The sequence below is a fragment of the Balaenoptera ricei genome, chromosome 12, assembly GCF_028023285.1.
Source record: "Balaenoptera ricei isolate mBalRic1 chromosome 12, mBalRic1.hap2, whole genome shotgun sequence".
NCBI classification, from domain to species: Eukaryota; Metazoa; Chordata; class Mammalia; order Artiodactyla; family Balaenopteridae; genus Balaenoptera; species Balaenoptera ricei.
In genome coordinates, this window is record NC_082650.1 from 55,004,976 (window position 1) to 55,021,022 (window position 16,047).

Here is a 16,047-nt window from a genome sequence, read left to right on the forward strand (position 1 = left end):
TGGAACAGAGCCAGGGGACAAGTATCCAAGACACAGAACATACTGTTTTCTCCATCTGTGGCCTCAGGTATATGGTTGGCGGGAGTGTGCAGGTGTGGGAGACAGCAGGGGAGAAAGGTAGAAAAACAAAACTAAAGTCTGGTCCAGACATGGCTAAATGCTGATTTTGACTCAGTACAGCCCCGTTACCTCCAATAATGTGAATAACCTTCAGTTTTTCCTATGGTGGTAAAAACTGGTCTCTTTTAAACTCTCTGACCCAATTCTCGCCATAGAGGTGAGATGTCTGGGCAGCACATACAGAGATGGTCTTTGGTTGACTAAGGAAATTGATGTGTTACATCAGATCATATTGCCCAGTAGCTTAGCTTTTGTTTTTTTAACCAATGATCCTTCTCATCCTATCACTGAATCTGGTATGTTTATTTTTGTGGGATAAAAATTGAGAAGGGTACATTTGAAAGGCAGGGAGAAATGCACAATAAAGAACCCTCTCCTTTTCCTTCTTTCAGATAATGTTAACATTAACTAAGGTATAGATCCTGGCATGTGAAATCAATTTTATAGAGAAAAATGAGGCACTGAGGGGTTAAATGTCTTAAATTTACAAAGCCCCTTAAGGCAGAAATGAACTGAGAGCCTGTGTCCCTCGACTCCTAGATCAGCAGCCAACCCTCTGTGTTGGCTGCTTATCACCATATATTATCTACTCAAATCATAAAGTCCAATCTGCTGATAAATGTTATGGAGGAACATCTTTTTGTTATATTTTGATATTTGTTCATGACTGCAGCCCATGCAGTTGCTGAGGATTTTCATGTACAGAGCCTTTATATGATGGGTATTTGGGAAATCATGAAAGCCTTACAGAATGGTAGAGAATCTTTTGACAAATCATAAACCCCTAGGAATGCAGTTTGTTAGATAGTGTGTTTTTACATCTCCTGTAATTCTCCAGAGGCAGATGACCTGCAAATACATGAAAATCAAAAACTCTGAAGGTTTAAAATCATGCTTTAAGTTCTAAAGCTGCAGAAGCAATTGAATGATTTAGATCAGGCAGGGGGTTTGTAGGGCTTGGTTCTAATATTAGACAAATCAGTTCCCTCATCTCTAGCTGACCTATTTGTTCATCCATCCAAGTCATTACCCTAATCTCTATAGCTCCTGTGTTCTGTACCATAATTAGCACATATGGGATCCATTTGTAGCAGACAGTGTCACCTCCTTGACAGTAAGTTTAATCTAAATTCATACATTTCTGAAAAACTTCCTCCCCTAAGAGGAGTGGCAGATTGATTAATTGAAACAGGTAAGGTGTACCTTGGCAATAGCTGTCAGGCAAATGCAGAACTCTCTTCACTCCAGACATGAGTACTGCTCTATAATGTGACACTGGAGACCTCTTCGCTACATGAGTGGGTATGTCCAGTACCTTATGGAGGAGGTAGGCAATGATTGCACAAAACTAGTTAACTAAATGGCTGTGCAATGACCACTCCTACTCATCTGATCATATTCTATTAGCTCCTTTATATATCTTTTGAAATTATATATGAAAGCTGTGTTCTGCAAAAGTAGGAACTGTGAACTAGAGAAAATATGTAAATATGTTTATATAATTATATATACACATACTTTATATATTCAATATCATGTATGTATATATATATATAAAACACATATATTTCATCTATTTCCTATATCTAAATACACACACCTATCCACATACAGATTTTTTCCATATAATATAGAAGGAAAGTTTTCTTCTCTTGAGTTATTGCTTAAACAGTTCTGTTATGAAGAAGAAAATCACGGAGGTTAGTGATATTCCACTTGAGCTTGTCAGCAGTCTTTCTTATTAATTTACTCCTATAAACATTGCTGCTCATAGGGAATGGACACATCATATCCTTTTCCAAAGGACAAATTAATTTTAGCTGTCAAAAAAACCAAAATATAAATAGCATGGCTGTATCATTCCTTTGAAAAAAAGAATGGCACATCTTCTTTAGAAAATTATTTATATTTCTCTGGTTTTCATTGATAGACCCTCATCCCACTACTTTCTTTAGACCAATTAACTCTAATCTTCTAACTTTTTTCCTGGCAGGAGTTGGCAAATTATGTCTTATGGATCAAATCTGGCTTGTGGTCTGTTTAAGAATTTTTTTTAACATTTTTGAATTGTTGCTTAAAAAATTTTTAAATGAAGGAGAATATGTGATGGAGAAGAATATGGGGTCCACAAAAGCCTAAAAATATTTACTATCTGGCCCTTTATAGAAACAGTTAGTTGACACCTATTCTAGGAGTTGGCTTCAAGGCCCTAATAATAGCATGTGCAGAATAAAAATCATTATGGTCCAGGCTTGGCCCTTGATATTCCCAGTTATTAGACAAGACCTGAATGTCTTAGGCAGTGGTATAGTTTCCTGTATATCTCTGACAAGAAAATGCGTCTCTTATCTAGAAATTTATCCTGTAACCAACAAAGCACGAATTTGGAAAAAGTACACATGGAGCATTGAAGAATTTTGAGGGCATCCAAGTAGTCAGTCACATTATACCAAATCCATCGAGGAGGTCAATGAACTTATGTTAATACCACATTACATTTGCATCCATGATAATTATGCTGGTGATGTAGCAAAATAAAGTGGGTGTATGGTCTTCTACTACTTCTGCTTGCTTATTTGCCAAACGAACTTCTAGCTAGAATTTCTTCCCACTTAGTTGGCCAACATTGTCAGTCTCTGAGAAAAGAGCCTCTGATGTTAAGCATCTTACCTCCTGTACTCTTGGTTTGTTTCTTTTAATAAGACTGTCCTTTATTTAAAATATGTAAAAAGAGATTATAAGGATTCTGTTCTTACCCTTAAGTAAGAGATGATTTTCTTCTTGAATGGAAAAACTTTTCTCTCTATACTCTGCTTACTTGTCTATTTTTCCCAATTGTGTTGGCACCCCTTTATCTATTTTGGATAAAATCAAGACAAAATGTCTTCTCAACTAATATGCACATACACACACACACACACATTTGTGGTTTTCTTCCTAAAGCAGGTTCATATAAAGTCATTTTTTGTCTTGACAGAAAAAAAAAGTTAAAATGAAATTCCTAAAATAAAGATGAGAATAATCATATCAGTACTCATCATTTTTCCCCCTTCCCCAATTACCTCATTCTTATTTTCATTATGTTTTTTTTTTTAATCTTCTCTGGGTTAGAGCAAAATAATCGGTAGTGAATTAAGGTATTTGCTTCTAAAATGTCAAGACCATGAGGGCTCCAGAGGACCTACGTCACAGTTATAATCAATGGCCTTCATTTAATGCTGGTCACGCCTGTGAGCAGCGCAAATCTGTTAGCTCTTATCTGTCCACACAGGATTATTGCTTAAAACCATTGTCTCACTATTATTGGCATGCATTGTGGACTTGAATCAACTTGAATTGAATTGAATCAGATCAAAGGGCAGGAAGACCTTATTCTCTGTGCACTGTTGTTGGCAGCTGCTTGCCTGCTTCTTCACTTGAAAGTGCTGTTTCTAGTTCTCAAGTCTGAATTCCTTCCCTTTCTGTTTTATACAGCCTTAGCTTGTACCCCAATCCTTACTTTTGTGCTCAGATTTGACTTTTCCTTTCCCTGAGTGTGACTCCTGGATATCTGATTTTAAGACCTTTACCATGCCTCTGCCTGGGCTCTGTGGATGCCAGACTGGCCGCTGCAGTTGGCCTCTGAACTGTGCCTGTGCTTTCACTCCAGCCACTACTGCATGATACACAATAAAATATGCTTTTCTATAAAAGCAAACTATCCAAAGTAGAGGTGGTGCAGCACTATTTACAATAGCCAGGACGTGGAAGCAACCTAAGTGACCATCAACAGATGAATGGATAAAGATGTGGCATATATATAGAATGGAATATTACTCAGCGATAAAAAGAAACGAAATTGAGTTATTTGTACTGAGGTGGATGGACCTAGAGTCTGTCATACAGAGTGAAGTAAGTCAGAAAGAGAAAAACAAATACTATGTGCTAACACATATACGTGGAATCTAAAAAAAAAATGGTTCTGATGAACCTAGGGGCAGGACAGGAATAAAGACGCAGACATAAAGAATGGACTTGAGGACACGGGGAGGGGGAAGGGTAAGCTGGGATGAAGTGAGAGAGTGGCATGGACATATATACACTACCAAATGTAAAATAGATAGCTAGGGGGAAGCAGCTGCATAGCACAGGGAGATCAGCTCAGTTCTTTTTGACCACCTAGAGGGGTGGGATAGGAAGGGTGGGAGGGAGACGCAAGAGGGAGGGGATATGGTGATATATGTATACATATAGCTGATTCACTTTGTTATACAGCAGAAACTAACACAACATTGTAAAGCAATTATACTCCAATAAAGATGTTAAAAAAAATACTTTTATGATACAGAAAACACAAAACAAAACAAAACAGAGGTGGTAAGGGCATGCACATCACTGTCCATGGTCCTGAATTACCACTGTGCTAAAACACCCCGGTGTTGTCTTCTCTGATCTGCCTACACTCCATCTATCTTGCTCTCCAGTCTGGTTCATGGTCTCAGCCTCTGAATTCTGTTCTGCCAAGCATTGGACGTGAACACTATTTTAAGTTGCAAAGCACCTCCAGGAAGATGCTATGTGGAGGCCCTGAAATATTGAACTTGGCCTGCATCTGCCACCTGAGTTTATGTTCATTTGATCAAAAGGTGTTTAAAACCAAAGACCATAGCTTGAAAGAAAGTGTTAAGTGTGGGTACAAATCTTAGAACTTTTTTTCCAAGTTATTTTCTTTTCTATTCCCTCTATTTTACTCAGCTCTTTAACTATCTGTCAGTGCACACTGATAGGTTTATATACATAATTATCATCATAGTTCTTTGCACAGGATTTTTATATTTTTTGAAATTTCATTTTTGTCACAGGGATAGAGAAAAATCTTAGAGGATCTAGATTTTAAATAAGCTTGCCCAGATAGTTGTGAAACTCTGATAAATGACCTTGTCATTAATGAAAGATGATTTCAAAGCCTAATTAAAACTGTTGAGAATGGTGAGTGGATCAGAATCGAGATATTTATAAAAATCCCTTCTTGGGCATCCCTGGTGGCACAGTGGTTAAGGATCCACCTGCCAATGCAGGGGACACGGGTTCAAGCCCTGGCCCAGGAAGATCCCACGTGCCACGGAGCAACTAAGCCCATGCACCACAACTACTGAGCCTGCGCTCTAGAGCTCGCGTGCCACAACTACTGAAGCCTGTGCACCTAGAACCTGTGCTCCACAACAAGAGAAGCCACTGCAGTGAGAAGCCCGCGCACCGCAGGGAAGAGTAGCCCCCGCTCACCGCAACCAGAGAAAGCCCGTGCACAGCAACGAAGACCCAACGCAGCCAAAAATTTAAAAATAAAATAAAAAATAAATAAATTTATTTTAAAAAAATCTCTTCTTTAGAGAAAGATGATTAAAAAGAGGAAGAAGTTATATGAGTAGAGAAAGTAAAGTTTTCATTTTAAGCAAACAGATTTGGCCATAAATTGATAATCACTGAAGCTGGGTTATGGATACTTGGGGGTTACTTATGAATATTCTCTCTACTTTTGTTTGTGTTTGGCAAACGTAACAAAAAGTTTTAAAAGTTGTTTTAGATAGTTGGGAACAAAATAAGAGACCTATGAATAAAATTATACTACATCTATATAATAAAACACCAGATACATATTAAAATTATTTCTGAATGTTTTATGTAAGTATGCTTATAATATAACTGTGTCATAGTAACAGAGCTATTAGGAGCATGGGAAATTCTATCAAGTCTGTGTCAAATCCTGCTCTACCAGTTCATGTGGTTTTTTTTGTTTTGTTTTTCAATTGGCAAGATTAATACTTAATACAACCTGGGATTTTTTTGATAAAAACTTAAAAAATACAGAGACATTAAAATAAATGTATAAATTTCTGCATGTGGCCTTAGCTTTACTTCTCTCAATATAATGTCCCTCCTCAGAAGTGACACCTTTATCAGGTTCATGGGTATTACCCTTGAAGATTTTTTTAAAAAATGAATTAATATCAATATGTAAATTTATAAATATATAGTTCTACTATACATATATGTATTAACAAATTGTGTAATGTTTTTCTGTCAATTGAATTTTAAACTTAAGTGCATTTGAGAGATAATAATAGTCATTAAGAATGAATTTAGGGACTTCCCTGGTGGTCCAGTGGTAAAGAATCCACCTTACAATGCAGGGGATGCGTGTTCGATCCCTGGTCAGGGAACTAAGATCCCATATGCCGTGGGTTAACTAAGCCCACGTGCCTCAACTAGAGAGCCCATGCACCATGGAGCCCACGTGCCACAGCTAGAGAGAGAAAATACGCATGCCACAACTAGAGAGAAGCCCGTGTGCCACAACGAAGAGCCCGCACCACAATGAAAGATCCCACATGCCACAACTAAGACCCGACGTAGCCAAAAAAAAATTTTTTTTAATAAATTAAAAAAATAATAATAATAAAATAAAAAGGAATTTACTCATCTATTTAAAATATCTATTTCATCTTAGAACTGAGTCTGTTGTCTCATTATTCTAATGACAAGCTTCTGAGCCTTCCTGGTATAGAAGAAAAAAAAAAAAAGGATGCAGTATTTTGTGTTTTTTTTTAAAATAAATTTATTTATTTATTTTTGGCTTTGTTGGGTCTTCGTTTCTGTGCGAGGGCTTTCCTAGTTGTGGCAAGTGGGGGCCACTCTTCATCGCGGTGCGCGGGCCTCTCACTATCGCGGCCTCTCTTGTTGCGGAGCACAGGCTCCAGACGCGCAGGCTCAGTAGTTGTGGCTCACGGGCCCAGTTGCTCCGCGGCATGTGGGATCCTCCCAGACCAGGGCTCGAACCCGTGTCCCCTGCATTGGCAGGCAGATTCTCAACCACTGCGCCACCAGGGAAGCCCAAGGATGCAGTTTTAAAGGTAAAAGAAAATATTTATCACCTATTATTACCACAGTCCGTGTAAGTATGGCTAATTGTTAGCCTGAGCTTATAAAATACCTGGCAGTAATGATTTGGAAATACTTCTCTGGTTTTTCCCAGAATCATGGTACTGAGCCAAAATTAGACTTCCAATCATGGTGGATTCTGGTCTGGTCCATAATTACAGCCTGACATGCAGAGTCTGACAGCTTTGTTCTGGGTCGTCCCTGTGCTCATGACTGCCTGTCAGTTGTTCTCCATTACTTTTATTGAGCATACAATTACTGCAGTTACAGCGTCAAAGCACTGGCAGGGACGTAAACAATTATCTGATTTGCTTAACGAGGGTGATAGCACAAAGCCACCCCGTATTATTGACATGTTAATGTCTTAAAACATTACCTGCTTCCTTAAATCCCAGATTTTTTTCCCTCTTGCATTAGCTGTTTTCTTTGTGTGTGTGTGTGTGTGTGTGTGTGTGTGTGTGTGTGTGTGTTTTCCCAGCTCTATTGAGATGTGATTTTGTAAGTTTAAGGTGCACAGTGTATTGATTTGATACATTTATAAATTGCAAAATGATTACCATCTCCATCCTATCACATTGTTACCATTTCTTTTTTGTGGTGAGAATATTTAAGATCTACTCTCTTAGCAACATTCAAGTATATGATACAATATTATTACCTATAATCACCATGCTGTATATTACATCTCCAAACTTGTTAATCTTATAACTGGAAGTTTGTACCCTTTAACCAATAGCTCCCCTTTTCCCCCACCCCCATCCCCTGATAACCACCACTCTACTCTCTGTTTCTCTGAAGTTTGTCTTTTCTAGATTCCACATGTAAGTGATATTATACATTATTTGTCTTTCTCAAAATCCAGATTTTTGCTTTCATGTAAGTAACATTACCTCAAACATCAATGAGGCATATCAGCCAATGGTGTTATAAGACATTGACTTTTCAATACTTTATGATAGAATTTCTGTGTATATGAAATTGATAAAACCTGGGTAACTTTCCTGAGGCTATATAGCCTCTTACCAATGAGACTTGCTGCTGGGGTGATATCTTTTAATATTTTCTACTGAAAATCACGTGTGCCTTCCATATGCAGGAGCATATTTCCAGAATCAAATCTGTAGTGAGATTTTCATAAGAGGCAATATGTCTTGTAGAAGAGTAGCTATTGTAGGGAGGAGCAAGGAGAATATAGAGATAGAAAGACTACCTCAATGAAATCACTTAGTGAGGGAGACAGACAGTAAAACAACCTAACACATGGTGATTAAAGTGTAATATATGTGTGTAGAATAAACAATGGGATCCTAGAGGGCAGACCCCTAACTCACCAGGGAGTGTCATGAGCTGAGTCTGGAAGAAAAAGTAGGAATTAAGCAAGTAAATGAGGCTGGAGGAACATTCCAAGGAAAGGTAACAGCACATCATAGATGTGATATGTGAGAAAGCACTATATATTTGGAGAACAAATATTTTGTCATGGTTGGAGTGAGGGGTTCATATAGCAGAATATCAAAAGAAGATGAAGCTGAAAATGGAGATTTAGAAGGGCCTTGCATGCCATTCCACTAGTCTGAACTGTGTTCTGAACGTGATAAAGACCACTTGACAGGGAATTCCAGGGCGGTCCAGTGGTTAAGACACCCCACTTTCACTGCTGGGAGCCCGGGTTCAATCCCTGGTCGGGGAACTAAGATCCCACAAGCCGTGCAGCACGGCCAAAAGAAAAAAGGAAAAAAAACAAAACACCACTTTATAGACTTTAAGTAGGGGAATGATATGATCAAATATTTGAAAGACATATGTATAATAGAAGTATGGAAGATTGATTGCAGAGGGTGAGGCCTGACTCAAGTGAACTAAGTAGGATACTATAGCAAAAAATGGTCTGCTGTGCATCAGACTCTTTTTTGCAGAGTGATCCTGATTGCAACCTGGCTGCTGTCCAGATTCCCTTGGATTTGCCTGGTTCCCAAGCCTGGCTGTATTTTTCCTAGTAAGTCCTCTTCAGCTTAAATCAGTCATAAGTTTCTGATGCTTGCGATTAAGTTATTTGATGGATACTAGCAAATTTGGAGGTAGAATGGTATAGGGCTGTAGAGATAATGTTTTTATGTGTCTACCTAGCTAGGGCTTTCTGAACAAATGTTAACTGGAACTTGGTTCTACCAACCCCTTAAAGGTGACTTACGACTAGTTAGATAATGAGAGTTCTGTAGAGATTTACCTCAGAGAGGCATGTGTTTAGAGTTGCGGAGGGAGGGGTGAAAGTCAGGACCTTGAAGGCATCCCTGGGTTGTAAAGCTGAAGACAATGGTCTTTTCCAGGAGAGGTTTATTTACATGAGAATCCAGGATCCTTTTCATCCTACCTCCAAGGAGACTTTCTGTGGGGAAGGGGACAGCTGCTTGATTCTTTTATATAAATGTCCTGATTCCTTTTTGGTGGTGGTGGGGAACCCTTTCCTGCAATACAACCCCTGTATTTGTAGAGTAATATCTGGCTTTTGTTGTATCACCCCAGGGGAAAGAATAGGGACTTGGGGAACCACAGGGTGCTTACTTGGTTTAAAGTGAATAATAACGATCTGTCTCTACTCCAGAAACCTCGTGTGTGTGTGTGTGTGTGTGTGTGTGTGTGTGTGTGTGTTCAGGATAATATTAACAAACAAGGAAAGAGAAAGGAAGAAATAGTAATATGTTCATGTATCTTGGAGACATCAATGGACTGAAGGTAGCAGTTTTCAGGAGGTCACAGAGGAAGGACAAGGGGACTAAATTTGAAACGGTGGCAAAAGATAATGGATCAAAGTTGCATTAAGAAAACAGTTGTGATTGTAGAGAACTGCTGGAGAGAAACAGGAGGAAAGAACTAAGGGCTAAACACCTGGAGAACTCACATCCTCAGGGACAGGGTCTAATCCATTAACCAGGAAGTTAGAATAGGAATGCTTACCCTCCAGAACCTCATTCATGTCAACAAGTATTTGTGCTCCTACACTTGCCAAGTACTGTGCTAGGTTCTGAGGATATAGCAATGAACAAAAATAAACAAAGGCCCTGCTCTCCAGGAGCATAAAGTCCAGTGCAGGGAGACAAATAAGCAACTCTATGTCTCGGGCAGAAATAAATATACTGTAATGAGAAAAAATAAAACAAGATGAAGGAGCTAGAAAATGACAGGAGGGGTCAGATGGATATGTTTAAAGATAAGCTGAGGTATATTAAAATTTTTAAGAGTTTATATGAGCAAAAATCCATTCAGGTTGGGCAGCATCCAACCGGAAGTGGTTAGAAGTGCTCCACTAACAGGAGCTGGGGCAAGACTTTTATAGAGAAGACATGGAAGCGAAGCAAGGAAATTAGATGATTGGCTATAGCTTAAGTGGTTGCCTTATTTGGGAAAGCCTAGTTGGCTCTTTGTGATTGGCTGTCCTTAGGTTTTGAGTTCTTAGAACTGAGGCACTTACAGGCTTAGTATCTGGTTAGCTTACATAGACTGCCTCAGTCTAATGGCTTCCTTGTTTAATTAATTTAACAGTATTAATTTATATAAGACAGTGGTCAAAAATACCTCTCTGTCACAGAGACAGAAAGTAGAATAGTGGTTGCCAGGTGTAGAGAAAGAGGGGAAGGGGGAATTATTGTTTCGTGGGTACAGAGTTTCAGTTTTGTAAGATGAAAAATGTTCTGGAGATGAATGGATGGTGGTGATGGTTGCAAAACAATGTGAATGTACTTAATTCCACTGAACCATTTAAAAGTGGTTGTAATGGCAAATTTTATGTACATTTTACTACAATTTTTAAAAATTACCTTGGCATATGTTATTTTGCACATATTCCAGTATATCTACAAGATAAACTCCAAGTTGAATTGCTAGGTCAAAGATAACGTGCAAAGGTTTGTATTTTGATAGATATTGCCAAACTGTCCTCCAGATGAGTTATACTAATTAACATTACCTCAACGATACAGGAAAGCTGTTCAATTTCCCATCAAACCCATTCCAAGCAGGTTATTCCACTGAAACCACACTTGTCAAGGACACAAATGACCTCAGACTGCCCAATTCAATAGTCAGTTTTCAGTCTTATTACTCTAACTCTCAAGAGTGCTTTAAACACTTTTTTCACTTGGTTTCTGGTCTACCAAATGCCACTGGTTGCTCCTTCTTAGCCTGCTGTGCCAGATCTATCTACACTTCCCCATCTGTAAACGTTGGATGGCTTATTACCTCAAATTTCCCTATCTACAGTCATCCCCTAAGGGGTCTCATTCAGTTCTGTTGTTTCATTTTCTACTTATTTATTTTTTAAATTTATTTATTTGGCTGCGCCAGGTCTTAGTTGCGGCATGCGGGATCTTCGCTGCTGCGTGCGGGATCTTCACTGAGGCATGCGGGATCTTTTTTAGTTGCAGCATGCAGGCTCGAGTTCCCTGACCAGGGATCAAACCCAGGCCCCCTGCACTGGGAGCGCAGAGTCTTAACCACTGGACCACCAGGTAAGTCCCAGTTCTGTTGTTTTACTACAATCTAATGCTGATGAGATATGTAATATGAGAAATGTATTATATCTAATCCTGACCTCTTTCCTCAATGCCAGACTCATAATCCAACCTTCAACTTGACATTTCCTCTTAGATGTCTAGTAAGCATAAAAGGACTCTTGATTTCTCCCTTCTCCAACCATCTCCTCCTCCAGTGTCCTCCATATCAATACATGGCCCAATAAGGACCTACAGTATAGCACAGAGAACTATACTCAATATTTTGTAGTAACCTATAAGGGAAAAGAATCTGAAAAAAAATATATGTATATATATATGTATGTATAACTGAATCACTTTGCTGTATACCTGAGACTAACACAACATTGTAAATCAACTATACTTCAATTTAAAAAATTGAGAATGAAAAAAAAAATACATGGCAACTCCAGTCACCCAGGAGCTCAGGACAAAATCCTTAGGCTCTAAATCTTAGACTTTTGTCTTCCCTCTTTCTCTCAAACTCCTCATTCCATCTACCAGCAAATTCTTGAAAACTATCATATCTCACCACCTTCAGTGAAGTAGTAATCTTAGTTCAAGCCACCACCATCCCTGTACTGAATTGTTCCAATAGCTTCCTAACTGACCCCCTAGTTTGCAATTTTATACTCCTACAGTTTGCTTTCTACTCAGTAGCTAGGGAAATATTTTAAAAATATACATTAGATTACATCACTCCATAGGTTCAGACCATTTGGTGATTCTTCAAACTATGGTCTCTTACCTCATTTCCTTGCACTGTCTCCCAAGCTCCCTGTATTTTAATTACCCTGGGCTTTGTGCTATTCCTCAAACACCCCAAGCTCTTTCCCATTTCATGACCTTTGTACTTCTGGTTCCTTCTGCTTTTTTCCCCTAGCACTTTTAGATAGCTAATATTATATTATTTATTTTTATTTTCATATATTAAGTTTTCTCTACTTGAATGTTAACCCATGAGGACAGGGATATTGTCTGTTTTACTTACAGCTATGTCCCCAGTACCTAGAACAGTGCCTGGAATGGAATAGATACACAATAAATATGTGTTCAGTGAATTAAAACGTGCGTGTCTTGGACTTCCCTGGTGGTCCAGTGGATAAGACTCCGTGCTTCCACTGTGGGGGACACGGGTTTGATCCCTGGTCGGGGAATTAAGATCCCACATGCCACGCGATGCAGCACGGCCAAAACAAAACAAAAAACCCGTGTGTCTTAATCTGTTTTCTGCCAAGTATTCCACCTCTCCCCCATCTCCACCACCAGCTCTCGCTTGCTATTTTCTTAAAGACAACGACAACAACTTATATTTAATCAGTGTCTCCTTCAGCATGAAGCACAAGGCTCTGCCCTCTTTCCACCTGTTGAACACATGATGAAATAGCGATTTGGAGAAATAAAGAGGTGTCAGAAGGATGAAAGGCTTTCTTTTAGCCTTACAGTCTGATGCTATCTTCCAAAAATGTTTAAAGTTATAATCAACTCAATTATAAAAAGCTGTTCAGAAAAGAATAGCTAGTATAGTAGCTATTCTATAACTGTAATAGAATAGCTATAATAGAATAGTGCCAGCCTAGTGGCACTTCTGTGAGCATCATTGTAAGCGGTTCATAGCCATGTGGGTCCCTCAGTGAGAATCAGACTCCTTCCCACCCTCAGTGCTCCTGAGAACAGCCCCTTCCAGAAATGAGGTGGTCAGAGCCATCTAATTCTCTAACAGAAAGCTGTATCTGAGCACAGGAGTGCAGATGATCCCCCCCAACCCCTCGACAATTTCTCAGACATCAAGTCTAGAGCACCCACTTCCCCTTTCATCTGCCTTCTGCCCCAATCTCCACCAAACCTCTCTCCACATGACCCAGGAAGTATAACTGGATCCACTGTGTTGAAATTCAGAGAAAGAAAGAGAAACTAAAGATTCTGTAGAGACTAATCAGGAAGATGAAAAGAAATCACTCCTCACCAACTTAGTGCTCAGCTAAGAAAGTACCATTAAGCATCAAAGATTTGCTACACTCTACTTCTACATCTACATACCTCCATTCTCAGGTATGCACATTTTAGGTAATTGTGAAGAAAAGATAGAGCCATCATTTTTATTGTTTTTTGGCATGAATTTCCATATGAAGTGAAGCCCTGCCTTTGTGAATGCTATAGGCATACTAAGTCATAAATGTAATTTGAAGAACTAGTGCCTAAAATGTTGAAATGTAGTGGTTAAACTGGAGCTGTGGGATTAGGTAGGAAGCAGGTTGGGGCACAGAAATCAATGGTTAATAAGGGAGATTTAAGGTTAAATAAGGACTTTGGAGCTGTGGTATGTGTCCAGGTGAAATAAAGCTGTAAGAAAACTGCTCTCTCTCGACAGCATGAAATCCACCACCTCCAAGGCTCAGAGTAAGGAGGCTGACCAAATATTATTGACCCTGTCCCGAAAGGCCAATTTGGGTCAAGAGAGTGGTGAGGAGGCACAGTCTTCCACAATGGCTATTACAGAGGGTAGAGGGGACAGCAAATTCTGCTAGATCAGCTCAGCTTACTTTTTTTTTAAAAAAACAAAAACAAAAAACAAGTGATAAGATATTCAATTAATCAAGAATTCCTGGCGTGTGGTAGTGCTAAAAATGAAGAGGGATTCAGGAGATAAATGCAAGGCTGGAAGTACGAACAAAAGAAGCAAAAAATTTACAAGAACATTTTGGAAGAATAGATGTCAAGGATGTGCCAAATAAGGATGCTATTTCCCAGACACAGACTTGTAGGATTGAATAAATAAGTCCACATCCTCTGTATTGGCCAAATTATTTTGCATCTCTCAGCTTCTACCTTTTGGGGAACTACATCTCCCATGTACATGGTTTTTAAGAGAGCAGCCTATTTAAATAGCCTGGCCCTGCACCTTGATCCAAGAATAAGCCATCAAGAAAAGCTGTAAGATATGAGATCATGTTTCCCTCCATGAAATGAAGAATGAAATAAGTGAAATAAGACGAATACTGTAATTACCCCCATTTTGCAAATGATGAAAATGGAGGTTTCCAGAGGCTAAGGAAGTTTTTTCAAGGCACATGGTTAGTACGGATAGAGCCGGGAATTCTAATCGTAGCCTGTTTCCCTCTAAGACAAATCCTGGTTGCAGTAAGCATTCAATAAGTGCAGACAATTATTAAAACAGGACTGGAAAGGTTGTTTGAGAACAGGTTGTGTCAGGCTTTGAATAGCATGCTTAGGAGGTTAGACTTTAAATTATGGAGAATGGGGACAGCTGCATAGATTCTGAGGCAGGAAGTGAAATTTTTCCAGTTGTTCTTTAAGAAGATAACTCTGACAAAGAACAGAGGGAGTTACAATGGTGCCTCCACCCCTTAGGGTCCTTAAGCCATCCTCTTGTATTAATAAATTTTTTATTTGACATATGCTAGCTGAAGTCACATTTCTGTCACTTGCAACTGGAAAAGTCCTGATTAATAAATTTCATTTTGCTGATGAGGAAACTTGAAACCAGACAGTTGAAATGAATCACAGTTTTCTGGTTTCAATGTCAGTACTATGTCTCCAATCTGTAGCCCTAAACCACTGTACCCTGAGAAATTAGACCTTTTACTTTTTTTACTACACTATTTGTCTTGAAGAAAAGGTGAACAAAATAATTCTTCTTCAGGGGCAATTGAAAGTGATTTTTAAATATAATTGAAACCCACACCAATACAGATGTGGAAAACCAGCACTCAGAAAACAGAGGCATTTATTAAATGTATCTAGCATAGGATTATCCCATACTCCAGACTCAGCCTTGATAAGGCTCTTCAGATTCTGCAATCTAATGATTTGGAGTTATGCAACAGAATATGCAACTCTTGAACAAGCTTTTTTCCTTTCAGAAGAACTTACTCCTGACAACCACTAACTTTGGAGTCATCTTTAACTCTTTCGCATCTAGTCCACTGTTCATCTAGAGTCAAAATTCTGCATCCTGTCAATCCACAGTACCCCTAGCTGTCTTTTTCCTTCATTCCCACCTTAACACAGTGTTTTGTTTCCACTCACCTGTACAAGTGGCCTCTTAACTCATTCAGCTGTTACCATTCTCTTCTGCTACCATCTAATTGTGTTGCCCCTTGCTGTTTGCAGAACTGCCTTCAAGCTCCTAAGCATGACATTCAAGGCTAACTGAAATCTGACTAACACGTGTTAACCTTAATTCTCCAATTACCCACAAGCCTTAGCTAAATAAGCTATTGATGGTCAACAAGTATCAACTGTTAATATTTGTTGTTAATCAGATTGTCCTGCTTGTTTCTATTTCCCATGTGTTAACGTGATCTCCTTTCAAGCATGGTAGTTTCCTTGATTCTGCTCCCTCGCTACAATGAAGGGATGATTCTCTCCCCCACATCCCCAGGGTTTTGAGTAGAGCATGAAGGACTCTCCACAGTTTGCTATGTATTACTGTCAGATTTGTGCATGTCTGATTTCC